This window comes from Rhinopithecus roxellana, chromosome 2, assembly GCF_007565055.1.
Source record: "Rhinopithecus roxellana isolate Shanxi Qingling chromosome 2, ASM756505v1, whole genome shotgun sequence".
In the NCBI taxonomy this organism is placed as follows: Eukaryota; Metazoa; Chordata; class Mammalia; order Primates; family Cercopithecidae; genus Rhinopithecus; species Rhinopithecus roxellana.
In genome coordinates this window covers 76,067,144-76,094,425 of record NC_044550.1, presented here as the reverse complement: position 1 = coordinate 76,094,425, position 27,282 = coordinate 76,067,144, and the positions used below count along the sequence as shown (strand labels likewise).

General features: G+C 42.9%; 1 protein-coding gene across 12 annotated transcripts in view; it reads left to right on the top strand.

The window, feature by feature from the left end:
- The first annotated feature begins 227 nt into the window (after positions 1–227).
- The window catches only part of ELF2 (E74 like ETS transcription factor 2), a 132,107-nt gene continuing 105,052 nt past the window's right edge, over positions 228–27,282 (top strand). For 4 of the 12 annotated variants that reach the window (XM_030917142.1, XM_010353494.2, XM_030917144.1 and 1 more), the window contains exon 1: positions 233–486. The gene's annotated coding sequence lies outside the window, so the exon portion shown is untranslated. Of the gene's footprint in view, positions 487–27,282 lie in introns of all 12 variants that reach the window. The other 8 variants (XM_010353496.2, XM_030917145.1, XM_030917146.1 and 5 more) reach the window with 5 other exon arrangements.

Genomic DNA, 27,282 nt, shown 5'->3' with positions numbered 1-27,282 from the left:
GAGGGCGGCGGGGCCCCGCGGGGTATAAATAGCCGGCCCGCGTTTGACAGGCGCTGCGGTGACTGGCGGTGCCGCCCCCGCCCCCCGCCGCGTGGGGAGGGGAGGAGCGCTCTGAGCTGGCTGGGAGGGGGAGGCGGACTCCAGTGTCCTGGTGGCGGCGGCAGGAGGCCGAGGGGGAGGAGCCGAGGCGGGGGTTGGAGGGAGGGGGCCGGGAGCGGGGCGGGGGCCACCATTGCTCCCGGCGCCGAGCTCTGTGTCGCCGCCGTCGCCTAGGCGGTTTGGGGTCGGTGGGGCGGCGCGGGCGGGGGTCGCTGCGCGGGGCGGCGAGCCTCTGTTTTGTCTCCTCCTCTCCCTGTGGAGCGGCTTGGGCTGCTGGGGAGGCCCCGGCTCCCTCCGGACGCTCGGCCAACGGCGGCGGCTGCTAGTCCGCGGCCCTGCTGAGAGGGAAAAGGACGCCGCGGTCTTCCCAGGCGTCGCGGAGAGCAGGTAAGAGCGCGGGCAGCCGAGGCTGGTGAGAGGGAGCGCTAAGGGCGCGGCGATAAAGCCTGGCTGTCCCGAGTGCCGCCGCCTCCCTCCGCGCCCCCGCCCCGCGCTTGTGTTGTTTGCTTCGGGGTATGCGGAGGGGTTTTCCGGCGGCTGTGGCGGTGACACCGGCCGGGGCCTGGGGGAAGGGGGCTGAGTGTCCCCGGGCAACGGTCGCGGAGCGGGACTTGGAGAAAGGAGAAGGCGCGCTGAGCGCCTGCCCGCGGGGAGTGCGGGGCGCGGGGCAGGGCTGAGGCAAGAGGTTACAGACCCCGGCGCGGGGGATGGGCCGAGCGCAGCTGGTCTCGCTGTGTTTACATCTTTGCGCGAGTCACCTCTGCCGAGAAGCGGACTGAAATGACCCGCCTCATCCCGCCAGGAGGCCAGGGCGGGGGTCCGGCTCCGGAGGAAGCGCGTCCTGGGAGGGTTTGTGTAGGGCGGGAGTCTGCGGCCGGCGCCGGGGCTGGGCGCGAGCTCGGGGCGGGACCTGGGAGGCTCTGGCCGCTATGGGTGGCTGGGTTCAGGGGGGGTGCTGGACACCAGTTTCCTTCCCTGTCGTGCCTTATCGCCGCCGCTTACCTTTCCTTCCTGGCGCTGCTAGCTTACACGACAGGTTGTACTCGGCCGTTCTTTTATTCTCGCTCTCCACGCCGGCACCCTGCTGCCATCTCCCCCTGTTCCCCGGGAGGCAGGGAGGCTTGGCTCAGATCGGAATCTGTTTCTTAAACAAAACAAAAACGGGCTCGTAACATGCACGTCCAGCGACCGCCTTCTGGATCCTCGCGAAGCTGGCCCTTAGAGACTGCGCGACGGAATGGTCTAGGGGCGCGGAAGGAGGACGGGGAGGGCTCTGCCAGGGCTGGATGCTGACTCTGCCCCAGGAGCTTTGTGATCAGGGCAGCTGAGCCCTCTCTCTTGCTCCTTTTGGGCATTTTTATTCCATGTCCGTAAAGGACCGAAAAAATACTCCGTAACACCAAGAATAATCCAGATCACACAGTTTCTAATCTTTTCCCTGTGTCAGCATCCTGGATGGACTCTTTCTAGGAGCCAGATTCGCTGTAGACCAGCCTTTAAGTTCTTAGTACTTCATTAAATGAGGAAGAGGGGGACGCGTCATTGTAAAACTGTTAAAAATTCCCCCCTTTCTTATGTTCATGAACGTTTACTTCAGCTTAATGGTTTAAATTTTAATCCGGTGATGAGAGAACAGTAATCGTGTGTTTGATAATCAGATTTGCTTTCCTTTTTATCTGTGACTCTCTATCCAGAAGTAAATTATGCACTTTCTTTCGTGCCAGAATCAGAGAAGGATGTATGCTTTACTAAGAAAGGATTGGATATTTGTGTTTCAGAGTTTCTTCAAAAGATAGAATGACTTATATAGGACTGGAAACCATTAAATTACATTTAAGGGAATTTAGGAATAATAAAACTTTTTATAGAACATTACAGTTTACACAGTACATTCATGTAAATATTATTGAGACGATATCTAGTAGTTAAACACATGAAATGGAAAATTGGAATATCAGGCAGGGCGTGGTGGCTCACGCCTGTAATCCCAGCACTTTGGGAGGCAGAGGTGGGCAGATCACCGGAGGTCAGGAGTTCAAGACCAGCCTGACCAATATGGTGAAACCCCATCTCTACTAAAAATACAAAAATCAGCCGGGCGCGATGGCGGGCGCCTCTAATCCCAGCTACTCAGGAGGCTGAGGCAGGACAGTTGCTTGAACCCAGGAGGTAGAGGTTGCAGTGAGCCCAGATCGGGCCATTGCACTCCAGCCTGGGCGACAAGAGCAAAATCCTGTCTCAAAAAAAAAAAAAAAAAAAGAATATCCTGGGCATTTTAAATTTGAATATTTATGTGAAACCTGTTTTTAAGTTTAGTGATGTAACTCATTGGATTAATCATTGTCTCTTATTTCAGACATAAATACTCATTTACAAAATAGCTTGAGTATGGTTGGAAAGAATTTGTAACTTTGGGATTTTTCTTTTTTTTTTTTTTGTGAGACGGAGTCTGGCTCTGTCGCCCAGGCTGGAGTGCAGTGGCCGGCTCTCAGCTCACTGCAAGCTCCGCCTCCCAGGTTCACGCCATTCTCCTGCCTCCGCCTCCCAAGTAGCTGAGACTACAGGCGCCCGCCTCGTCGCCCGGCTAGTTTTTTGTATTCTTTAGTAGAGACGGGGTTTCACCGTATTAGCCAGGGTGGTCTCGATCTCCTGACCTTGTGATCCGCCCGTCTCGGCCTCCCAAAGTGCTAGGATTACAGGCTTGAGCCACCGCGCCCGGCCAGGGATTTTTCTATTTTAAGTAAACAGATTGGTACCTGTGGGCTGTAGGGTCTTGCTAATGTTAATGGCTTTACCTGCTCATGTTGTATACCAGTTTTGGAGAGGGTAACAACTTCATTGTGATATAATTCACATACTAGTCAGTTCAGTTTAAAGTGTACAGTTTGGTGGGCTTATTAATTTTTTTTTTTTTAAAAATTACTCCATTTTGCAGGTGAACAATTCAGTGGTTTTTAAGTACGGTTGTCCATCGGTATCTGTTGGGGATTGGTTCTAGGGCCTTTCTCAGATACTAGAATCTATGGATGCTCAGGTCCCTAAAATAAAATGGCATAGTTGCTGGATGCGGTGGCCTGTGCCTGTAATCCCAGTTTTTCAGGAGGTTGAGGTGGGAGGATCTCGTGAGACCAGAGTTTGGACACCAGCCTGGGTGACAGAGCAAAATTCTGTCTCAGGAAAAATGAAGAAATAAAAACGACATATTATTTGCATATAAACTATGCATATTCTCTTGTATGCTTTAAATCATCTCCAGATTACTTATACTACCTAATACAATGTGGATGCTATGTAAATAGTTGTTATACTGTGTGTTTTTTAGGGAATAATGAACAGGAAAAAAGTCTCTACATGTTCATTTACAGACAATTGTTTTTGAGTAGTTTCTGTACCTCATTGATTGAATCCATGGATTCAGAACTCATGGATATGGAGGGCCGACTGTATACTCAAAAGTTGTGCAACCATCACTATAATCAATTTTAGAGCATTTTAATCATCCCCCAAAAGATCACCATATCCATTAGCAGTCGCTTTTCATTTTCCCTCAGCACTCCAGTCCTATGCAACCACTGATCGACTTTCTATCTTTATAGATTAGACTATTCCGGACATTTTATATAAATGAAACCATATATGTGGTCTTTTGTGACTGGCTTCTTTCGCTTAGCATAATGCTTTCAAAGTATATCCATGTTGTAATATGTGTCGGTACTTCATTTTTTTTTCTTTTTTAATTTCATCTGTTTTCTTCTTCTTTTTTTTTTTTTTTTTTTTTTTTGAGACGGAGGCTCGCTCTGTCACCCAGGCTGGAGTGCTGTGGCCGGATCTCAGCTCACTGCAAGCTCCGCCTCCCAGGTTCACGCCATTCTCCTGTCTCAGCCTCCCGAGTAGCTGGGACTACAGGCGCCCGCCACCTCGCCCGGCTGATTTTTTGTAGTTTTTAGTAGAGACGGGGTTTCACCGTATTAGCCAGGATGGTCTCGATCTCCTGACCTCGTGATCCGCCCGTCTCGGCCTCCCAAAGTGCTGGGATTACAGGCTTGAGCCACCGCGCCCGGCCCCCTTTTTTTTTTCTTTTTTTGAGACGGAGTCTCGCTCTGTCACCTAGGCTGGAGTGCAGTGGTACGATCTGGCTCACTGTAACCTCTGCTCGTTCAAGTTATTCTCCTGCCTCAGTCTCTTGAGTAACTGGGACCACAGGTGTATGCTACAACACCGGCTAATTTTTTTTTTTTTTTTTTTTTTGTATTTTTAGTAGAGACGGGGTTTCACCGTGTTAGCCAGCATGGTCTTGATCTCCGGACCTCGTGATCCGCCCGCTTTGGCCTCTCAAAGTGCTGGGATTACAGGGTGAGTCACCGTGCCCAGCCAATCCATTTTCTTTTTTATAGAGATGGGGTTTCACTATATTGCCTAGGGTAGTCTTGAACTTCTGGGCTCAAGCAATGCTCCCGCTTTGGCCTCTCAAAGTGCTGGGATTTCAGGCGTGAACCATTGCACCTGGTCCTTTTTAATTAAAAAAATTTTTTATAGTCACTTTTTTTTTTTTTTTTTTTTGAGACGGAGTCTCGCTCTGTTGCCCAGACTGGAGTGCAGTGGCACGATCTCGCCTCACTGCAACCTCCACCTCCTGGGTTCAAGTGATTCTCTTGCTTCAGCCTGCCAGGTAGCTGGGACTACAGGCATGTGCCACTATGCCCAGCTAATTTTTTGTATTTTTAGTAGAGATGGGATTTCACTGTGTTAGCCAGGATGGTCTCCATCTCCTGACCTCGTGATCCACCCGCCTCGGCCTCCCAAAGTGCTGGGATTCCAGGTATGAGCCACTGCACCCAGCCTATAGTCACTTTTTTTTTTATTGCTGAGTAATATTCTATTTAGGATGTATTACATTTTATTTATCTCTGCATCAGTTGACATTTAAGATTCTATTTTTTTGGGCTGTTATGCTGCTATGAATATTCATGTTTTTGTGTAGACGTCATTTCTTTGGGTATGTACACTTTTTAATAAATTAGCATCCCAGCACTTTGGGAGGCCGAGACGGGCGGATCACGAGGTCAGGAGATCGAGACCATCCTGGCTAACACGGTGAAACCCCGTCTCTACTAAAAAATACAAAAAACTAGCCGGGCGAGGTGGCGGGCGCCTGTAGTCCCAGCTACTCGGGAGGCTGAGGCAGGAGAATGGCGTGAACCCGGGAGGCGGAGCTTGCAGCGAGCTGAGATCCGGCCACTGCACTCCAGCCCGGGTGACAGAGCAAGACTCCGTCTCAAAAAAAAAAAAAAAAAATTAGCTTTTGACTTACCTGATACCAAAAAAATTATCCATTTTGAGTATATAATTCAATACTTTTAAGTAGATATATAGAATTGTGAAACTATCACCTTGAGCTAGTTTTCGAACATTTCCATTGCCTCCAAAATTCCCTCCAGCCTGTTTGCAGTTAACCCTTATTCCCAGCCCCAGCCTCAGGCAATCACTGATTGGTTTTGTCTTAATCCATCTGCTTTTTCTGGATATTTTGGAATTTTATAAATGGAATTGTACAATATGTAGTCTTTTGTATCTGGCTTCTTTCACTTAACATAATGTTTTTGGGATTCATTCATATTGTAGCGTTTATCAGTTTTTTGTTCCTTTTTATTTTGGAATAGTATTTCTCTGTATGAGTATATGATAGTCCCCCCCCTTATCTATGTGGGATACATTCCAAGACCCCCAGTGGATGCCTGAAATCTCAGGTAGTATTGAGTCTTATATATTTTTTTCTATATCTGTATAACTAGTTTAATTTGTTAATCAGGCATAATAAGAGATTAAAAACAATGTGATAGAATAGTTACAACAATATGCTATTCACAATTTCATAGATGGAAGATTTCTTACTGTAGATGTTAGCAAACTCAGCATAAAGTTTTCTTTCTTATTGGGAACTTTCACTTTTTCACTTAAAAGAAGTATTTTACAGCTTCTCTTTGGCATATCCAAATTGTCATCCTCATTACTCTTGAGCATTTGAGCCATTATTAAGTAAAATAAGGGTTACTTGAACACTAGCACTACGATACTAGTTGATCTGATAGCTGAGATGGCCACTAAGCAGGTAGTGTAGACAGCGTGAATATGGTGGATAAAGGGATGATTCATGTCCGAGGCAGAGCGGCATGGTATGAGTTTTCATCATGCTACTCAGAATGGCACACAATTTAAAACATAGAGTGTTTATTTCTGAAATTTTCCATTTATCATTTTCAGAACATGTTTGACTGTGGGTCACTGAAACTGGAAAGTAAAGCTGTAGGTTAGGGGAGATTACTGTAACACACTTTAACTGTTGACCAGTATATAGGTGTTTCGATTATTTCCAGTTTTTGACTCTTTTGAATAATACTCAAACATTTGAGTACAAGTCTTTATGTGAACATATGACTTTGTTTCTCTTGGTTAGCTATCTAGGAGCAGAATTACAGCATCATACGTTTAGCTTTTTAGGACACTGCCAAACTGTTTCCCAAAGTGGCCGTAACATCTTATATTGCTAACAGCAATGTTTGAGAGTTCCAGTTTTCTTCATGTCTTTGCCAACACTTATTATTGTCTTTTTAAAAAATTATAGCTGTTCTAATGGATATGAATTTGTTTGCTTGTCTTTGAGTCACTCTATCGCCCAGGCTGGAGTGCAGTGGTGCATTCTCAGCTCACTGCAACCTCTCCCTCCTGGGTTCAAGCAATTCTCATGCCTCAGCCTCCCAAGCTGCTGGAATTACAGCTGAGCAAAACTATGCTTAGCTGATTTTTTGTATTTTTAGTGGAGATGGGGTTTCACCATGTTGCCCAGGCTGGTCTCGAATCCTGAGCTCAGGCAATCCTCTGGCCTTGGCCTCCCAAAGTGCTAGGATTACGGGCGTGAGCCACCGTGCCCAGCATGATTTTGGTGATTCGTTGTGTTTTGTTTTTGTTTTTTCTTTTTTTCTCTGTATACTGTTTTTTTTTTTTTTTTTTTTTTTTTTGAGATGGAGTCGCGCTCTGTCGCCCAGGCTGGAGTGCAGTGGCCGGATCTCAGCTCACTGCAAGCTCCGCCTCCCGGGTTCACGCCATTCTCCTGTCTCAGCCTCCCGAGTAGCTGGGACTACAGGCGCCCGCCTCGTTGCCCGGCTAGTTTTTTGTATTCTTTAGTAGAGACGGGGTTTCACCGTATTAGCCAGGGTGGTCTCGATCTCCTGACCTTGTGATCCGCCCGTCTCGGCCTCCCAAAGTGCTGGGATTACAGGCTTGAGCCACCGCGCCCGGCCTTTCTCTGTATACTGTTTAGTGGAGTCATTGTGATTTTAATTTTAATTTTCCTTATGACTCATAGTATTGAGCATCTTTTCCTGTGTCTTTTTTTCTTGACCCATTTATGTCTAAAGTTGCAATTTTTTTTTTTTTTTTGGTGAAAAATCAGACCTTGGCGATTACCTTGAGCGGTAGGATATTAATAATTCCCACAAGTGTAGCATTCCAGTAATGGAATGCTTGGCATAAATGGGCAAAAGACAGGGTCTCACTCTGTTGCCCAGGCTGGAGTGCAGTGGTTTGACCAGAGCTCCCTGTAGCCTTGACCTCCCGGGCTCAAGCAGTCCCCCTACCTCAGCCTCTTGAGTAGTTGGGAATGGGGAATGCAGGTGCGTACCACTATGCCAGGTTAATTTTTTATTTTTATTTTTTGTAGAGATGGGGGTCTCACTGCATTGCCCAGGCTACTCTTGAACCCCTGGGCTCAAGCGATCCTCCTCCGTTGACCTACCAAAGTGGTGGGATTATAAGCATGAGCCACTGTGTCTGACCCATTTTTTTTTTTATGACATCGCTATTCAGGTCTTTTGCTCCTTTTAAAATTGGGTTGTTTGGGCTGGGTGTGGTGGCTCATGCCTATAACTCCAGCACTTTGGGAGGCCGAGGTGGGTGGATCACCTGAGGTCAGGAGTTCAAGACCAGCCTGGCCAACATGGCAAAACCCTGTTTCTACTAAAAATACAAAAATTAGCTGGAGGTGGTGGCGCATGCCTATAATCTCAGCTACTCAGAAGGCTGAGGTAGGATAATTGCATAAACCTGGGAGGCAGAGGTTGCAGCGAGCTGAGATTGCAACACTGCACTCCAGCCTAGGTGACAGAGCAAGGCTCTGTCTCAAAAAAATAAAATAAAATATAATATAATAAAATTGGGTTGTTTGACTTATTGAGTTGTAAGAAGGTTTTTTTTTTTTTTTTTTTTTAAATATATTCTGGATGTAAGTTCTTTAATAGATATATGATCTGCAAATATTTCTTCACAGTCTGTTGCTGGTCTTTTCATTGCTTAAAAAATTGGTGGCTGGGCGTGGTGGCTCACACCTGTAATCCCAGCACTTTAGGAGGCCGAGATGGGCAGATCACTAGGTCAGGCATTCGAGACCAGCCTGGCCAACATGGTGAAACCCCATCTCTACTGAAAATACAAAAATTAGCTGGTGTGGTAGTGTGCACCTGTAGTCCCAACTACTTAGGAGGATGAGGCAGGAGAATCGCTTGAACCCAGGAGGCGGAGGTTGCAGTGAGCTGAGATCGCTCCACTGCACTCCAGTCTAGGCAACAGAGCGAGACTCCGTCTCAAAAAAAAAAAAAAAAAAAAAAAAAATTGGTGATTGACATCTTTTAAAGCGTAATTAGTTTAAATTTTAATGAAGTGTGGTTTCTGAATTTTTTCTTTTATAGATCATGCTTTTGTTGTCTTATGTAAGAACTCTCTGCCTAATCCCAGATCTTGAGATTTTTCTGTTTTCTAGAAGTTTTATAGTTTTAACTCTTAACAGTTAGATTTTATCATCTATTTTGAATTAACTTCTGTGTATGGTGAGAAATCAAGTTCTAAATTCATCTTTTACATACAGATTGTTCTGTCAACCTAAATAAAAGACAGTCCCTCTGAAAGAAAACAGTATTTATTCAGGAATGGGCATTATAATGGAAATATGCATACCATAGTAAACTATGTGCATATTCAGGGAGGTAAAGGAAGACATAGATTTTTAAAGGAAAAATGAGGAGGATTATATCATCGTTTTAAATCAGTTTTCTTTGGCTATAAAGATCAATGACAAGAGTGGTGCCAGTCTGAGGTTGGACATGAAGTTACTGGGCGGATGTCCTTGCAGAAGTATTATTTGTGTGTGTAAGGTTGCGATTGCCTTTGTGCAAGGTTGTGGCCTTTATGGGTTTTTTTGTGACAGTTTTTTTTTTTGAGATGTAATCTCGCTCTGTTGCCCAGGTTGGAGTGCAGAGGTGCAATCTCGGCTTGCTGCAACATCTGCCTCCCGGGTTCAAGCGATTCTCCTGCCTCAGCTTTCCACTTAGCTGGGACTACAGGCCTGCGCCACCACGCCTGGCTAATTTTTGTATTTTTAGTAGGAATGGGGTTTCACCATGTTGGCCAGGCTGGTCTCAAACTCCTGAACTCAAGTGATCCACCCAGCTCTGCCTCCCAAAGTGCTGGGATTACAAGTGTGGTCTGCCCGTCTCTGCCTCCCAAAGTGCTGGGATTACAGGCGTGAGCCACTATGCCCAGGCAATAGTTATTTTTTTTTAATCAGGTATTTGTGCATGCGAACCCTCCTTTCATGGCCTTCTCTGGCTCCATTTGTCAGGGCTTTTATCACAAATGACTCAATTTTAATTCTAACAACTTTCACTTTTCTCTCTTTTGATCAAAATCTTTCTTTGGACCCAGGCACAGTAGCTCATGCCTGTAATCCTAGCACTTTGGGAGGCAGAGGCAGGAGGATTGCTTGAGCCCAGGAGTTTGAGACCCACCTGGGCAACATGGTGAGACCCTGTCTCTAAAAAAACAAACAAAACAAAACAAAAAGGATCTTTCTTTGGAAGCATCACTGATTAGTCATCTTGTAGTTAGGTTTTAATTATCTTTAGGTGCCAGGATGGACCTGTCCTGGGTTGTTGGTATGGTCCCATGTTGGAGGGAGTGCTTGGCAAACTAGGAGTCAGTGTCAGGACCCCTTCAGTCACATTTGAGCAACAAGGGAAGTTTGGAGGGAATGATTCTCAGGCTAAGTCTGCCAGAAATCTATTATTAAGATCAGTTTTTGTCTGTTCCTTAAATGTAGGCTATCATCTCAGGGTGTAGGGCCAGCCCGGTATAATTCTGTTGGGAGTAGTACTTCCGCAGAAATGTAACAAATAACATGTACAAAGTTTAAAAAGGAAAATACAAAGTAAACTTAATAGTAATATGATAATACCAGTTTACATAATGGTTTTGAGCCATGAAGCTAGACCTAAGGGCAGTCAGCTGAATAAACCAAGTGACCATGGAGAACTAGATCAGACCTGTTATAACCATGTGGTCTGTTTTCTTATTTTGCGTATGAGTGTCAACTTCCTCAAAGGAATTTATCCAGGTAAATTGTGTAGTATTAGTAATAGCACAGGCATTTCTTTACTTAACCAATAGCTAATGCAGAGCAGTGTTATCATTTGGTATTCCATAACTGGGTTGAATTAAAGCAGAGTATGAACAATTTTTTTAGGGATGTTGCCAGAGTCACCCACTAGTTGGACTGAAGGATCTCTTAGGTCAAGTTCTGTCAAGTTACCAGTAGAAGCTGCTGATTGTGAAATTTCAATTACAACATTATCTTGCCAAGTGAAAAAGCTGCGCCTTAAGAAGGGTAAGAGTCTCCCCTTGTTCAGTTATCTTGGGAAAAGCTGTCTATAGTGCGGAACATCGACTTCTTGTCCTGGCTTGCAGTTTGAATATCTCTGGTTAAAGCATTGGGCAGTTTGGTGAATTTTTCTGTGTGGCTCAGACTTCGAGTACCAGACTTGTCCCTTAAAATTCATCGAGTTTCAGCTTATAGGGCTTCCGGAACAGAGCAATTTCTGTTTTAATAATTCTGTGGAAGAAAGTTGGATTGGAGGAAGCTAGAAGAATTTAGGATCTAGGCCAGTTTGCAGGTAGATAATAAAAACTCAAATACAGTGTACAGGGCTACAATCTAATAACAGATACAGTATAGCTTTTCTTTAGAAACGTTAACTTTTCTCTTTATAGCCATCCCAGTTTCTACCAGAGATAATCAGAATAAGACAAATTTGTTTATAAAATAGTTTTAACAGTTTTTTTGTCTGATTATTTACTTAAGGGCAGCAAGAATAGCTGTTGGCCACAAAGAAATCTCAGATTTATGAACCTTTCAAGACTAGGAAGCCAAACCAAGGCAGGCATTAGATTTCACCTACAGCCGTAAGGTTCCTGGGCCAGCCAAGAAGTGACAGATTGTATTCTCTCACTGTAAGGATGGGAACACCTGAACCCAGACATTTTGTGCACATTCTTAAATATGATATTCCAGTCAAAGCCTTGGCAATATAACTAATGTTTCCAACTGTATCCTGTTATAAAGAGAGCAGATTTTTGTGAACTTAGAGTAACAACCCTATATTATCAGAAAAATAAGAAGACTCATGAATAGTTTCTGAATTTTACTTAACCAATACCTAATGCAGAGGGATCAAGTAGGGAGAAAAAGTAAATGCTTTCACTTTTGTTGAGAGAAGTATTATCTTACCAAATTACTGTAAATGATTGATACTTTAAGAGAAAAAGTTTTCTTAAATCTGGAAAACGGAACATTTAAGTAAAGAACCAACAATATTTCAAATAAAAGTCATAAAAATATCGTTGATTATTTAATCTCATATTTTGTGTTGCTTAATCTTAATTAGCAGTTTTTCTTTTTCTTTTTTTTTTTTTGAGACGGAGTCTGGCTCTGTCTCCCAGGCTGGATGGAGTGCAGTGGCCAGATCTCAGCTCACTGCAAGCTCCGCCTCCCGGGTTTACGCCATTCTCCTGCCTCAGCCTCCAGAGTAGCTGGGACTACAGGCGTCCGCCACCTCGCCTGGCTAGTTTTTTGTATTTTTAGTAGAGACGGGGTTTCACCGTGTTAGCCAGGATGGTCTTGATCTCCTGACCTCGTGATCCACCCGTCTCGGCCTCCCAAAGTGCTGGGATTACAGGCTTGAGCCACCGCGCCCCAATTAGCAGTTTTTCTAACTAATCAGTTTCTTCATTAGAATTCTGGAAAATTTTTAGTTCATTGAGCTTAAAGTTATTAGAAATGTATATTTAATAGTACAAGTCTTTTCCATGAATCTGATTGCAGATATTTTTATTTTTATTTTTAAATTTTATTTATTTTTTGAGATGGAGTTTCACTCTGTTGCCCAGGCTGGAGTGCAGTGGCCTGATGTCGGCTCACTGCAACCTCTGCCTCCCGGGTTCAAGCGACTCTTGTGTCTCAGCTTCCCAAGCAGCTGGGATTACAGGTGCACACCACTACCTTGGCTAATTTTTGTATTTTTAGTAGACACTAAAGACTAAAATTAGTAGAGACCAAAGACTACAATTAGTAGAGACCAGAGATTAAAGACGAAAATTTTGTATTTTTAGTAGCCATGTTGACCAGGCTGGTCTCGAACTCCTGACCTCAGGTGATCCGCCCGACTCGGCCTCCCACAGTGCTGGGATTACAGATGTGAGCCACCATGCCCAGCCTGTTTTTAGAGAAGAATCAAAACTGTGAATGATGAAGATTTAGAATAGCCATGGTTAAAAATCTGATGAAGTTCATTATAATCAGCAGTTGACAAATTCAGTTATTTTTGTGGCATGTAACATATACTAGAATTATGACTGATGACATATTAGATTTCTAAGAGTTTTATGTACTTTTGGAATATTCATATTAATATATCAATAAATGTAACGAAAAGAAGATCTAGAATCACTTATTTGTCAATGCTTTCCATATAATTCATCATATCAAATAATCCTGATTTAGTTCAGTGTCTCTGTTTCAGAAATCTTTGAGAAGGTCCAGTGCCCTGTGGAACATCCTAAAGTTAGTTGGAGGCCAAGAAAGACTTACTTATTTTTTATTCTTTTGAGACTGGAGTGCAGTAGTGCGATCTCAACTCTCTGCAACCTCTGCCTCCGGGGTTCAAGCAGTTCTCCTGCCTCAGCCTCCCGAGTAGCTGGGATTACAGGCATGAGCCACTGCGCCTGGCCTAATTTTGTATTTTTAGTAGAAACGGGGTTTCTCCATGTTGGTTCGGCTGGTCTTGAACTCTGACCTCAGGTGATCCACCCACCTCGGCCTCCCAAAGTGCTGGGATTACAGGTATGAGCCACCGCGCCAAACTGAAAGACTTAATTTAGAACTTGATCCTGGGGAAGTCTACCAAAGATATCAAAAGGTTTAAAACACCTGATCAAAACATAATCATAGGTCACTGTGAAATAATAGTCATTAATTTAACCACAGTAGTAATAAAAAGATTTCAAAAGCAATACAGAAAGTTACATGGATGGGAAAAAAACAACAAAAACAACAACAACAAAAAACAAATCCAAAACCCTTAACCCTTCCAAAGCCAAGTTTTCCTAAGTAACCAAAAACCCCAATAAAGACAGCATGAAATACAGGGATTATCTTCATAAGATGCAAAATCTTTGTTTCTTGGGCCAATTAACAAAAAGGCAAAGAAAACTTCCTGCAATGGGATTGCTTCTCCTAATGGGAATCCCATTTAGATAACTTGGAAGTTGGACCTGATGAAAAATTACTTGAATTTAGGCTGACACAGGAAGAATGTGTGTCCAAGGTTATGAGTGTACACCATATTATAGAGAAATGTAAACAAGAAAACTAGTACCTTGAGCAGGAAATACATGGCTCTTTGTAAAATCATGGGAAATTCTGGGTTAAATGGAGCAATTCAGACACATCAGGAAAAGCCAAGAATACAGAATTGCTCTAAACTGTAAAGCTGCAGTTCAGAAGATGTGTGAAAATTTAAAGAAACATTTCTGAAGTAAACATAAAAACTTCTGCAATTTTTACTAAGAACAGATCAAGACTTCAAGAAAAGCTTGTTCTAACACAGGGGACCAAAATTTTAGGTATTTGTTGTTGTTTTTGAAACAGGGTCTCATTCTGTCACCTAGGCTGGAGTGCAGTGGCACAGTCTTGGCTCACTGCAATCTCCACTTTCCAGATTCGAGTGATTCTCCTGACTCAGCCTCCAGAGTAGCTGGGACTACAGGCACATGCCACCATGTCTAGCTAATTTTTGTATTTTTTTAGTAGAGATGGTGTTTCTCCACGTTGTCCAGGCTGGTCTTGAACTCCTGACCTCAGGTGATCCACCTCTGCCTCCCAAAGTGCTGGGACTACAGGCGTGAGCCACTGTGCCTGACCACAGTTAAACTTTTAGAAAGCTTGTAACTAATTTTCTTTTATTTGTAGCCAACTTAATCGTATGAAAAATCCCTTCCTTCCTTCCTTCCTTCCTTCCTTCCTTCCTTCCTTCCTTCCTTCCTTCCTTCCTCCCTTCCTCCTTCCCTCCCTCCCTCGCCTTCCTGCCTGCCTTCCTTCTCTCCCTCCCCCGCTTGCTTGCTTGCTTTCTTTCTTTCTTTCCTTCCTTCCTTCCTTCCTTCCTTCCTTCCTTCCTTCCTTCCTTTTCTTTCTTTCTTTCTTTCTTTCTTTTCTTTCTCCTTCCTTCCTTCCTTCCTTCCTTCCTTCCTTCCTTCCTTCCTTCCTTCCTTCCTTCCTTCCTTCCTTCCTTCCTCTCTTTCTCTCTATTTCTTTCTTTCGCTTTCTCTCTCTCGTTCTCTCTCTTTCCCTCCCTCCCTCCCTCCCTCCCTCCCTCCCTCCCTCCCTCCCTCCCTCCCTTCCTTCCTTCCTTCCTTCCTTCCTTCCTTCCTTCCTTCCTTCCTTCCTCTTTCCTTTCCCTTTTCCCTTCCCCTTCCCCTTTCCTCTTCTCTTTTCTTCTTTCTCTTTTTCTTTCTCTTTCTCAACTCCCCTCCTCTCTCCTTCCCTCCTTCTTTCCTACTTCCTTTTTTTTTTTTTTTTTTTTTTTGAGACGGAGTCTCGCTCTGTCGCCCAGGTTGGAGTGCAGTGGCCGGATCTCAGCTCACTGCAAGCTCCGCCTCCCGGGTTTACGCCATTCTCCTGCCTCAGCCTCCCGAGTAGCGGGACTACAGGCGCCCGCCACCACACCTGGCTAATTTTTTGTATTTTTAGTAGAGACAGGGTTTCACCTGTTAGCCAGGATGGCCTACTTCCTTTTTTTGATAGAGGGACTCTGTCTCCACTGCGATCACGCCTCACTTTGCGGGCTCAAGTGATCCTCCCACCTCAGACTCCTGAGTAGCTGAGACTACAGGCACATGCCAGTATGTCTGACTAATTTTTGTATTTTTTGGAGAGGCGGGGTTTCACCATGTTGTACAGGCTGGTCTTGAACTCCTGGGCTGAAGTGATCTGGCTGCTTCGGCCTCCCAAAGTGCTGGGATTACAGTCATGAGCCACTGTGTCTGGCCCACACACAAAATTTCTTTAATAAATTCATCCTTCACAAACCTTCCACAGCTTAATCAGATCTTCCACAACATTCTTGGGCCTTTAGCTTTGTCCTATACCTTCTTTTTCTTAAATAATCAGTCATTTTACTTTTCTTTTTTCCTTATCATTTTAAAAAGTTATTCTCCTTTCAACCCTCCTTGCCAAAATTACATCCTTATAACTTTTTTTATATTTCTCTATCCTGCTTACTGAGTCTTTTTTATCTTTCTTTCCTAAATGTTACTTTTTGAAATAACCTCAACCTCTGAATTTACAGTTATTCTTTTTTCTCAATGAATAATACATTCTTATGCTTTTCTCATAATTTCTCTCATCAAAGCCACATGTTTTTTGTTACACTTCATATACAGAATTATATACACTAGTTAGAATTTCTAACTTAGTAATCTTGATTTTTAGTGAAACCTAGGAAGCAAGAAATTTTGAACTGTCATATATCAGTATTTTATAGATGAGAATCATCTTTTTTTTTATTTTATTTTTTGAGTTAGGGTCTCTCACTATTGCCCAGCCTAGAGTGCAGTGGCATGATGATAGTGTACACGAGGTCAGGAGTTTGAGACCAGCCTGACCAACATGGTGAAACCCCGTCTCTCCTAAAAATACAAACATAAGCTGGACATGGTGGCGTGCACCTGTAATCCCAGCTACTCGGGAGGCTGAGGCAGGAGAATTACTTGAACCCAGGAGGTGGAGGTTGCAGTGAGCTACCGCACTCTAGCCTGGTGACAGAACGAGAGTCAGTCTCAAAAAAAAAAAATTAAGCCTTGTTTTTCTTTTTTTTTTTGAGAGGAGTCTCGCTCTTATCCCCCAGGTTTGAGTGCAATGGCTTGATCTCGGCTCACTGCAACCTCTGCCTCCTGGGTTCAAACGATTCTCCTGCCTCTGCCTCCCAAGTAACTGGGATTAAGTCGCCTGCCACCATGCCTGGCTAATTTTTGTATATTTTAGTAAAGACGGGGTTTCACCATGTTGGTCAGGCTGGTTTTGAACTCCTGACTGCAAGTGATCCACCCGCTTTGGCCTCCCAAAGTGCTGGGATTATAGGCGCGAGCCACTGCGCCTGGCCTACAGGCTATGCTATAGTATCTTCCACATCTATCATTGAGGCTACCGCTTTGCCCCCCTCCACTACCTCTCAGTAAGCCAAACTCATTGCCTTAACTTGGGCCCTCACTCTTGCAAAGGGACTATGCGTCAATATTTATACTGACTCTAAATATGCCTTCCATATCCTGCACCACCATGCTGTTATATGGGCAGAAAGAGGTTTCCTCACTACACAAGGTTCCTCTATCATTAATGTTTAATAAAAACGCTTCTCAAGGCTGCTTTATTTCCAAAGGAAGCTGGAGTCATTCACTGCAAGGGCCATCAAAAGGCATCAGATCCCATTGCTCAGGACAACGCTTATGCTGATAAGGTAGCTAAAAAAGCAGCCATCAAAAGGCATCAGATCCCAACTCTCAGGACAATGCTTAATGCTGGTAAGGTAGCTAAAAAAGCAGCTAGTGTTCCAACTTCTATCCCTCAGGGCAGTTTTTCTCCTTCTCATCTGGCCACTCCCGCTTACTCCCCCACTGAAACTTCCACCTATTAATCTTTTCCCAAACAAGGCAAATGGTTCTTGGACCAAGGATCTCCTTCCAGCCTCGCAGGCCCTTTCTATTCTGTTGTCATTTCATAACCTCTTCCATGTAGGTTACAAGTTGCTAGCCCATCTCTTAAAACCTCTCATTTCCTTTTTGTCGTGGAAATCTATCTTCAAGGAAATGACTTCTCAGTGTTCCATCTGCTATTCTACTACTACTCCTCAGGAAATTTCTCAGGCCCCCTCCCTTCACTACACATCAAGGTCAGGGATTTGCCCTCACCCAGGACTGGCAAATTGACTTTACTCACATGCCTTGAGTTGAGAAACTAAAATACCTCTTGATCTAGGTAGACACTTTGACTGGATGGATAGAAGCCTTTCCCACAGGGTCTGAGAAGGCCACCGCGGTCATTTCTTCCCTTCTGTCAGACGTAATTCCTTGGTTTGGCCTTCCTGCCTCTATACAGTCCGATAATGGACCAGCCTTTATTAGTCAAATCACCCAAGCAGTTTCTCAGGCTCTTGGTATTCAGTGAAACCTTCATACCCCTTACGGTCTTCAATCTTCAGGAAAGGTAAAACGGACTAATGGTCTTTTAAAAACACACCTCACCAAACTCTGCCTCCAACTTAAAAAAAAGGACTCTGTCAAGAATAGAGCCTAAAAACTTGCCAGCCAAGCAAGTAATTATGCTAGACCCCGTTGGACCCCCTTGGAAATGCTCTAATTAGATGTTCTGAGTCCTCCCAATTCTTAGTCCTTTAATACCTGTTTTTCTCCTTCTCTTACTCCGTTTAGTTTTTCAATTCATACAAAACCGTATCCAGGCCATCACAATTCTATACGACAAATGTTTCCATCACCAATCATTCTGTATGACAAATGCTCCTTTAAACAACCCCACAATATCACCCCTTACCACAAAATCTTCCTTCAGCTTAATTTCTCCCACTCTAGGTTCCCACGTCGCCCCTAATCCTGCTTGAAGCAGCCCTGAGAAACATCGCCCATTATCTCTCCATACCACCTCCAAAAATTTTCGTCGCCCCAACACTTTACCACTATTTTGTTTTATGTTATTTTTCTTATTAATATAAGAAGACAGAAATGTCAGGCCTCTGAGCCCAAGCTAAGCCATCATATCCCCTGTGATCTACACGTATACATCCAGATGGCCTGAAGTAACTGAAGAATCACAAAATAAGTGAAAATGGCCTGTTCCAACCTTAACTGATGATATCACCTTGTGAAATTCCTTCTCCTGGCTCATCCTGGCTCAAAAGCTCCCCCAGTGAGCACCTTGTGACCCCCCCCACCCCTGCCCGCCAGAGAACTACCCCCTTTGACTGTAATTTTCCATTACCTACCCAAATCCTATAAAACGGCCCCACCCCATCTCCCTTAGCTGACTCTCTTTTCGGACTCAGCCCGACTGCACCCAGGTGAAATAAACAGCCTTGTTGCTCACACAAAGCCTGTTTGGTGGTCTCTTCACATGGACGCGAGTTAAAGTTTTAACTTGTATTCAGAGTATACTTAGATGATACTTTGCTGTTCAGTTTTCACCATCATAAAACAGGTTGAACAATCGTCGTTGATTAGGTTATGCCTGGGAACTTGACTAGTCTAGTTCTTTGGTTGAAGATTTCTAGAAATGTCAAAACGTGCCTGATAAGGAAAGCATCAAAATATCTTCAAAGGGCTGGGCACTGGCTCATGCCTGTTGGGAGGCTGAGATGGGAGGATTGCTTGAAGCTAGGAGTTTCAGACCAGCCTGGGCAACATAATGAGATTCCATCTCTGCAAAAAATGAAAAAACTTTAACGGGGTATGGTGGCATGTGCCTATAGTCCTAGCTACTCAGGAGCCTGAGGCAGGAGGATTGCTTGAGTGCAGGAGGTTGAGGCTGCAGCGAGCTGTAATATGTTGTCATTGCACTCCAGCCTGGTTGACAGAGTGAGACCTAGTATCAAAAAATTATGCAGAATTTTGATGATGTTACAAATTATCTAACTTCATTTCTTACCTCTGTGTGTGTGTATGAGAGAAAGAGAGATTGATATTTTAGTCAATGATGGATCAGATAAACAACAGTAGTCCTGTAAGATTATAATACCTTAGTTTTACTGTACCTTTTCTATGTTTAGATATGTTTAGATACACAAATACTTTCCATTGTGTTAGAGTTGTCTGTAGTATTCAGTATAGTAACATGCCGTATAAGTTTGGAGACTGGGAGCAATAAGCCATATCGTGTAACCTAGGGGTGTAGGCAGGCTACACCATCTGTGTCTGTGTAAGTACACTCATAAGGTTTGCACAGTGACAAAATCCTTAGGTCCGAAATTGCCTAGGGACCTAAGGATGCATTTCTCGGGATATATTTCTGTCATTAAGCAATGCATCACTGTATGTGTATAGCACATAAGAATATATGTATAAGATTAAGGCTGGGTGCGGTGGCTGACGCCTGAAATCCCAGCACTTTGGGAGGCTGAAGAGAGTGGATCATTTGAGGTCAGGAGTTCGAAACCAGTCTGGCCAACGTGGTGAAACCCCGTCTCTACTAAAAATATAAAAATTAGCTGGGCATGGTATGTGCCTGTAATCCCAGCTACTTGGGAAGCTGAGGCAGGAGAGTTGCTTGAACCCATGAGGCAGAGGTTGCAGTGAGCTGAGATCACACCACTGCACTCTAGCCTGGGTGGTGAAGTGAGACTGTGTCTTTAAAAAAAAAAAAAAAAAATATATATATATATATATATATATGAATGAACATATATGTTAATTGGATTACTCAGTGTCAAGGCTGTGAATATTTAAGATATTATTAGTCATGGTATGAGACCATGTGTATACCACACAAGAATATATGTATAAGATTGGCCAGGCACGGTGGCTCATGCCTGTAATCCCAGCACTTTGGGAGGCTGAGGCGGGTGGATCACGAGGTCAGGAGATTGAGACCACCCTGGCTAACACAGTGAAACCCCGTCTCTACTAAAAATACAAAAACAAAATTAGCCGGGCGTGGTGGCGGGCACCTGTAGTACCAGCTACTTGGGAGGTGGAGGCAGGAGAATGGCGTGAACCTGGGAGGCGGAGCTGGCAGTGAGCTGAGATGGCACCACTGCACTCCAGCCTGGGCGACAGAGTGAGACTCTCAAAAAAAAGAAGAAAACAACACGAATATATGTATAAGATTAATAACATGTTGACTGGATAACTTGGTGTCAAGGCCATGAGTAAATAAGGATTTGAGATATTGTTAGTTATGGTATGAGACTCTTGAAATGAAAGGTTATTTTTACGATTGGCAAGTTATATCACTTTCCAATTAGCCTTTTCAATCAATTTTTTCTTGTAAAATGAGCTGTAAGTTCTCTTCCAGATTAAAGAGCTTTCCTGCAACTTTTCTTATCCTGTTAATTTCTAGCATCATTTTTAAATATCTGGATTAATTATTGATTCCTAAAGTAAGTCTCATGGTATGAGTGCTTGTTGCCAAAATTAACCTCAGTTCTGGCTTATGAGCCTAAATCGTTAAAAGCTATATAGTCCTTACACTTGGTTTTCCTCAAAAATGACCTCATTCTCAATTTCAAAAGGGAATTCTTTCTTTAAACAATTCATTAGTTTACTTTCTATCCTTGTAAAATGCTGTGTTAATGTTTGTCTTAACAAATAAGAATGACATCTAAATTTTTCATGAGTTGTAATTAGATTATATTGCTTTTATCTTTTTCATTTTTTTTTAAAATTATTTGTAGAGATGCAGTCTCACTATGTTGTCCAGGTTAGTCTTGAACTCCTGGACTCAAGCGATCCTCTTGGTTTGGCCTCCCCAAAGTCTTGACCCTACAGGTGTGATACACCATGCTGGCCTTTTTAATTATTGTTTTCCGAGATGGGGTCTTGCTGAATTGCTCAGGCTGGAGTGCAATGGCTGTTCTGAGGCATGGTCCCACTACTGATCAGCATAAGAGTTTTGACCTGCTCAGTTTCTGAACTGAGCTGGTTTACCTCTTCTTAGCCAACCTGGTGATCCCCCTCTCCTGGGAGTTCACCATACTGATGGTGAACTTTGTGTTGATACATGATTGGCATAGTGGACTACAGCCTAGAACTCCTGGCCTCAAGCAATCCTCCTGCTTCAGTATCTGTAGTAGCTGAGACTGCATGGGTGTGCCACCACGTCTGGTACTATATTCTCATCTGAAGCTTTAGCAATGTAATACAGCTCTGATGCTGCCCCTATGCCATGTGAACCAAGACTGAGACAGGTCTCAGTCAATTTAGAAAGTGTATTTTGCCAAGATGAAGGATGCACACATCTTTGTGCCTTTCTCCAAAGATGATTTTGAGGGCTTCAATATTTAAAGGGGAAAGAGGAAGACATTTTTAAAAGGTGTGGGTAGATAAGAGACAAGCAGTTGCATTCTTTGAGTCTTTGATCAGCCTTTCACTGAATAAACAATTTACCTGTGAGAGGGGAGTAGAGGAATAGCCACTTATGCCTCGTCTAGCTCAGCGAATCTGCATTTTTACAGCAGAGGAAGAGTCACATATACATTGGTGTCAGGTTAGCAGAGGAATGACTTAGAGCTCTTTTGTCCTGCACTCATGAAGATAAGCTATCAAAATATATTATCAGGGTAAAATTCAACATAACCATTTTAGGGTAAAGATTTTGAGGCCTACAAGGAATTTTCTAGTTGGCAAATTGTGAGGGAAGTATGTAGCTTTTTTTTTTTTTTTTTTTTTTTTTAAATGGTTGTAGCTATCTTATTTAGGAATAAAATGGGAGGCAAGTTTGCCTGACACAGTTCCCAGCTTAATTTTTCCTTTTGTCTTAGTGATTTGGGGGTCCTGAGATTTATTTTCCCTTTCACAACTAATATCTTAGACTCTTGTATTAAAAAGATAATAACAGATTAAATGGCATTCATTTAATGCTTATAGTGTGCCAGGTAGTTTTTGTAAAGAATGAAAAGAACTAGATACATCATCTTCTCAGAGTTGTTTTATACTATCTTATGGATGAGAAAATTTAAGTTAAAGGAGATTAAGTAACTGCCCAACATGAGGAATTACTCAGCATTAAAGCCAAAACATAAAAAGTATTTATTGAGCACCTATTGTGTTCTGAAGATACATTGGCCAATAGGCTTTTAACTATTAAATCATACTAGCTCTTCAGTATTGTAACACAAAGAAAATGACTGAGGCAAGTTTGAATTTAGAGGTTTATTTTGCCAAGGTTGAGGATGTGCCCAGGCAAAAGGAACACAAAATCACAGAACAGCTGGGACCTGTGCTTTTTCCAAAGAGGATTTTGAGGGCTTCAACCTTTAAAGGGGAAAAGGGGGAAAAGGGGGCAGTAGGAAAAGGGGAAAGAAAAAAATAAAGACGGGGAGAGTATGGTCACATTCTTGTGAGCTCACTAAATCCACTTGTTGCATGTGAAAAGGAACGGGTAGAGGTAAAGTCAACTATGCATTCTTCTGGCACTCAGTGAATTGACATTTTACATAAGATAAAGTAAACAGAGGAAGCAGTCAAATATGCCTTTGTCTCAGGTGAGTGGAGGGATGACTTCTAGTCCTGTATTTGTCCTGTACCTATGAAGATAAGCTTTTAATTTATATTGTCAGGGTGAAATTAAATAGAATTCTGTTTTAGGGTAAGGATCTTGGGCCAAGAAGGAATTTGTTTGTGAGTAAATTGTGAAAGAGGCTCCCTGGGGAGGTATGTGGCCTTTTATCTTTGCAGCTATCTATTTAGGAACAAAGTGGGAGGCAGTTTTGCGTGACACAGTTCCCAAGCTTAACTTTTCCCTTTGGGATAGTGAGTTTGGAGGTCCCAAGATTTTTTTTTCCCTTTCTTTATTTTTCTTTTTTCTTTTTTTTCTTTTTTTTTTTGAGACAGGGTCTCCTTCTGTTACTCAGGCTGGAGTGCAGTGGCACAATCTCAGCTCACAGCAACCTCTGCCTTCCAGGCTCAAGCGATCCTCCCACCTCAGCCTCCTTAGTAGCTGGGACTACAGACGTATGCCACCGTATCTGACTAATTTTTGTATTTTTAGTAGAGATGGGGTCTCCCCATGTTGCCCAGACTGGCCTCGAATTCTTGGGATCAAGCATTCCGCCTTCCTTGGCCTCCCAAAGTGCTGGGATTATAGGCATGAGCCACTGTGCCTGGCCTTTTCTTTTCATTTTATTATCCTTTCGTGGTATATAGAATACTGTCAAAATAGTCTTTATGTAATAAAGGGGACAATTATGGCTATTTTACAGGGCTGTTGTAAGGATGGAAAGAATGCATAAAACTGTTTCAATAACTACAAAAATGTATGAGATTGTTTTTGATGTATTTATATTAATATTACAACTATATATATAAAAAATTCCTGTCAGAGTTGATAATTTCAAAAGGGAATCAAACAGGACAATTAAAATGTGAATTAGAAGTATTTAAAGCATTGATTTCATTATTAAAAATATGTAGTTTCATCAGTTAAATGACTAAGGGTAATGAAGCTTTTTCACTGATCCTGTAGGCAGGAACCAGCTGTAAATTAAACTATACATAAGTGTAAATTACAAGGCTCTGCCTGGTAACTCACACCTGTAATCCCAGCATTTTGACTGGCTGAGGTAGGAGAATTGCTTGGGCCCAGGAGTTCAAGACCAACCTGGGCAAAATAGGGAGACCCCGTCTCTATAAAATAAAAAAAAATAGCTTGGCATGGTAGTGCATGCCTGTGGTCCCAGCTACTTGGGCTGAGGTGGGAGGATCACTTGAGCCTGGGAGGTTAAGGCTGCAGTGAGCCATGATTGAGCCATTGCATTCCAGCCTGGGCAACAGAGTGAGATCCCGTTTAAAAAAAAAAAGATGGTGTAGACTACAAATTACAATTCTTCTCATCCAGTGTCACGATAATACTGTTAATATTTGAATACAATGTCTCCTTAATTCTAATTTTGTACATTGTCCTTTTTAAAGTCGAGTTTACTGAAGTTTAATTTACATGTAGTAAAATTCACTCTTATATTTTCATGACTGGCAAATTTATACCATTTTGCAGTCACCACCACAGTGAAGATAACACAATATTTCTTTCACCCCAGAGAGTTTCCTTGTACCCTTTTGAGATTAAATCCTTCCAACTGATCTATTTTCTATTTCTATAATTTTATCTTTTCTTGAATGTCATATAAAATAGAGTCACCCTTTTTCTTTCTGATCTGTTAGGTGTTTCAGATATGACTGGTGCAATAGCAAGTAAGATAATTGACCCTCATGCTGATACAGCTTGCTCACAAATTAGGACTTGTATTAAGAAGCAGTTAAATCAGAAAAAAGTACAACCTGTTGGAAAATTATAAAAAGAATTTGTCAAAGGGTTAGTAAATAGTATTCAGTTTTCATGACAAATTTTCAAGAACCAATTCACATGATCAGTTTTCACATATTGGGTGGGAAATTAATAAAATCAGTACCCTTTTTAACCTCCTCTTTGGACCCTAGTTATATAAAATTAGGTAATTTGTAATCCTTGATTCATGACACACTTAAATAATAGCTCAAGCATGGCAGTTGCCTATTTTTAATAATATTACAAGCACACAGGAATCCATCATTCCCCATGAGAACTAGAAGCTTAACAAGAACTCAACATCAACATCAGATTTACCCATGTGGTCCTTTAATATAAAATGGAATTTGCGTTGCCTATGTTTCTTTCTTTTTTTCTTTCTTTTTTTTTTTTTTGAGACGGAGCCTTGCTCTGTCGCCCGGGTTAGAGTGCAGTGGCCAGATCTCAGCTCACTGCAAGCTCCTCCTCCGGGTTTACGCCATTCTCCTGCCTCAGCCTCCGGAGTAGCTGGGACTACAGGCGCCCGCCACCTCGCCCGGCTAGTTTTTTTTGTGTTTTTAGTAGAGACGGGGTTTCACCATGTTAGGCAGGATGGTCTCGATCTCCTGACCTCGTGATCCGCCCGTCTCGGCCTCCCAAAGTGCTGGGATTACAGGTTTGAGCCACCACGCCCGGCCGCCTATGTTTCTTATTAATTAGTAGGAATCCCCCACTCCCCACCTTTTTGGGGGTGGGAGAAGCGAGTAACTTTTGCCAGTCTCTTGCTTTTCAGCCTTGTTTTGGTTTATACTGTTACAAACCAAACAATAAAATTTAAACAATTTTCGTATAGTCAAAACTAATTCTTTGCTTTTTGCATTCAGTGTCTCATCTAATACTTTTTTCTTAACTGTGAGTTCATGAAGATATTCTATATTTTCTTCTAACTTTTAGGAACATTTCATATATTTAGGTCTTTACTATATCTGTAATTTATTTTGTGATTGATGAGAGGTAGTAATTTAAAATTTTAAATCTTGTATGACTGATGATTTGTACCAGCACAATTTATTAAATAGCTCTCTTCTCTTCTCTTCTCTTCTCTTCTCTTCTCTTCTCTTCTCTTCTCTTCTCTTCTCTTCTCTTCTCTTCTCTTCTCTTCTCTTCTCTTCTCTTCTCTTCTCTTCTCTTCTCTCTCTTCTCTTCTCTTCCTTTTCTTTCTTGATGGAGTCTCGCTGTGTTGCCTAGGCTGGAGTGCAGTGGCGCTATCTCGGCTCACTGTAAGCTCGCCTCCCGGGTTCACGCCATTCTCCTGCCTCAGTCTCCTGAGTAGCTGGGACTACAGGCGCCCGCCGCCACGCCTGGCTAATTTTTTTGTATTTTATTTAGTAAAGACGGGGTTTCACCGTGTTAGCCAGAATGGTCTTGATCTCCTGACCTTGTGATCCACCCACCTCAGTCTTCCAAAGTGCTGCGATTATAGGCATGAGCCACCGCGCCCAGCCAGCTCACTTTTTTATTGATTTTAATTTACCTCTTTCCTGTATTAAGGTTTCAATATGCATGGGTCTTTTTCTGGCCTCTATATTGTGTTCCATTGGTGTATTTGAGTATATTTACACCATTACCTTATTGCCTAGTTAGTATAGAGTAGAGCAGTTCTTGAGGAGGGTTTTGGCTGACTTTTGCCCTTTGCTCATTCACATACTTTTTTTTTTTTTTTGAGACAGTCTCGCTCTGTCGCCCAGGGAGGAGTGCACTGGTGTGATCACGGCTTACTGCAACCTCAGTCTCCTGGGCTCACGTGATTCTCCCACCTCAGCCTCCACAGTAACTGGGACTACAGGTGTGCACCACCACGCCTAGCTAATTTTTTTTTTTTTGAGGTGCAGTTTGGCTGTTGTTGCCCAGGCTGGAATTCAATGGTGTGATCTCGACTCACAGCAACTTCCGCCTCCTGGATTCAAGCAATTCTCCTGCCTCAGCCTTCTGGGTAGCTGGGATTACAGGAACCTGCCACCATGCTGGGCTAATTTTTTGTATTTTTAGGAGAGACATTTTGTATTTTTATTAGTATTTTTAGGGGTTTCACCATGTTGGCCAGGCTGGTCTCAAATGCCTGACCTCAGGTGATCCACCTGCTTCGGCCTCCCAAAGTATTGGGATTACAGGCGTTAGCCACTGTGTCTGGCCACGCCCAGCTAATTTTTATATTTTTTATAGAGATGGGGTTTCACCATGTTGTCCAGGCTGGTCTCAAGCTCCTGGCCTGAAATGATCCATCCACCTCGGCCTTCCTAAGGGCTGTGACGAGAGGTGTGAGCTACTGTGCCTGACCCACATACATTTTTTACTATCTTTGTCAAGATTTCTGTAGAACCTTCTTGGGATTTTTAACTGGAAATACATCGAATTTTTTAGTAGATTAATATGGTGAGAATTGACTTCCTTAAGATACTGAGTATACCTACCTATGAACATGGTATTTGCCCATGTAGAATTATTTTCAAGGAATTTTATGATTTTCTTTATAATAATCATATACACCCTTTTGCTTAGATTTATTCTTACGTTTGTAGTTTTTATGGTTATGTTAAATGATACTGTTTGGTTTTTTATTTTTATTTGTATTTTTTTGAGGTGGAGTCTCGCTCTGTCGCCCAGGCTGGAGTGCAGTGGCACGATCTTGGCTCACTGCAACCTCTGCCTCCTGGATTCAAGTGATTCACCTGCCTTAGCCTCACAAGTAGTTGGGACCACAG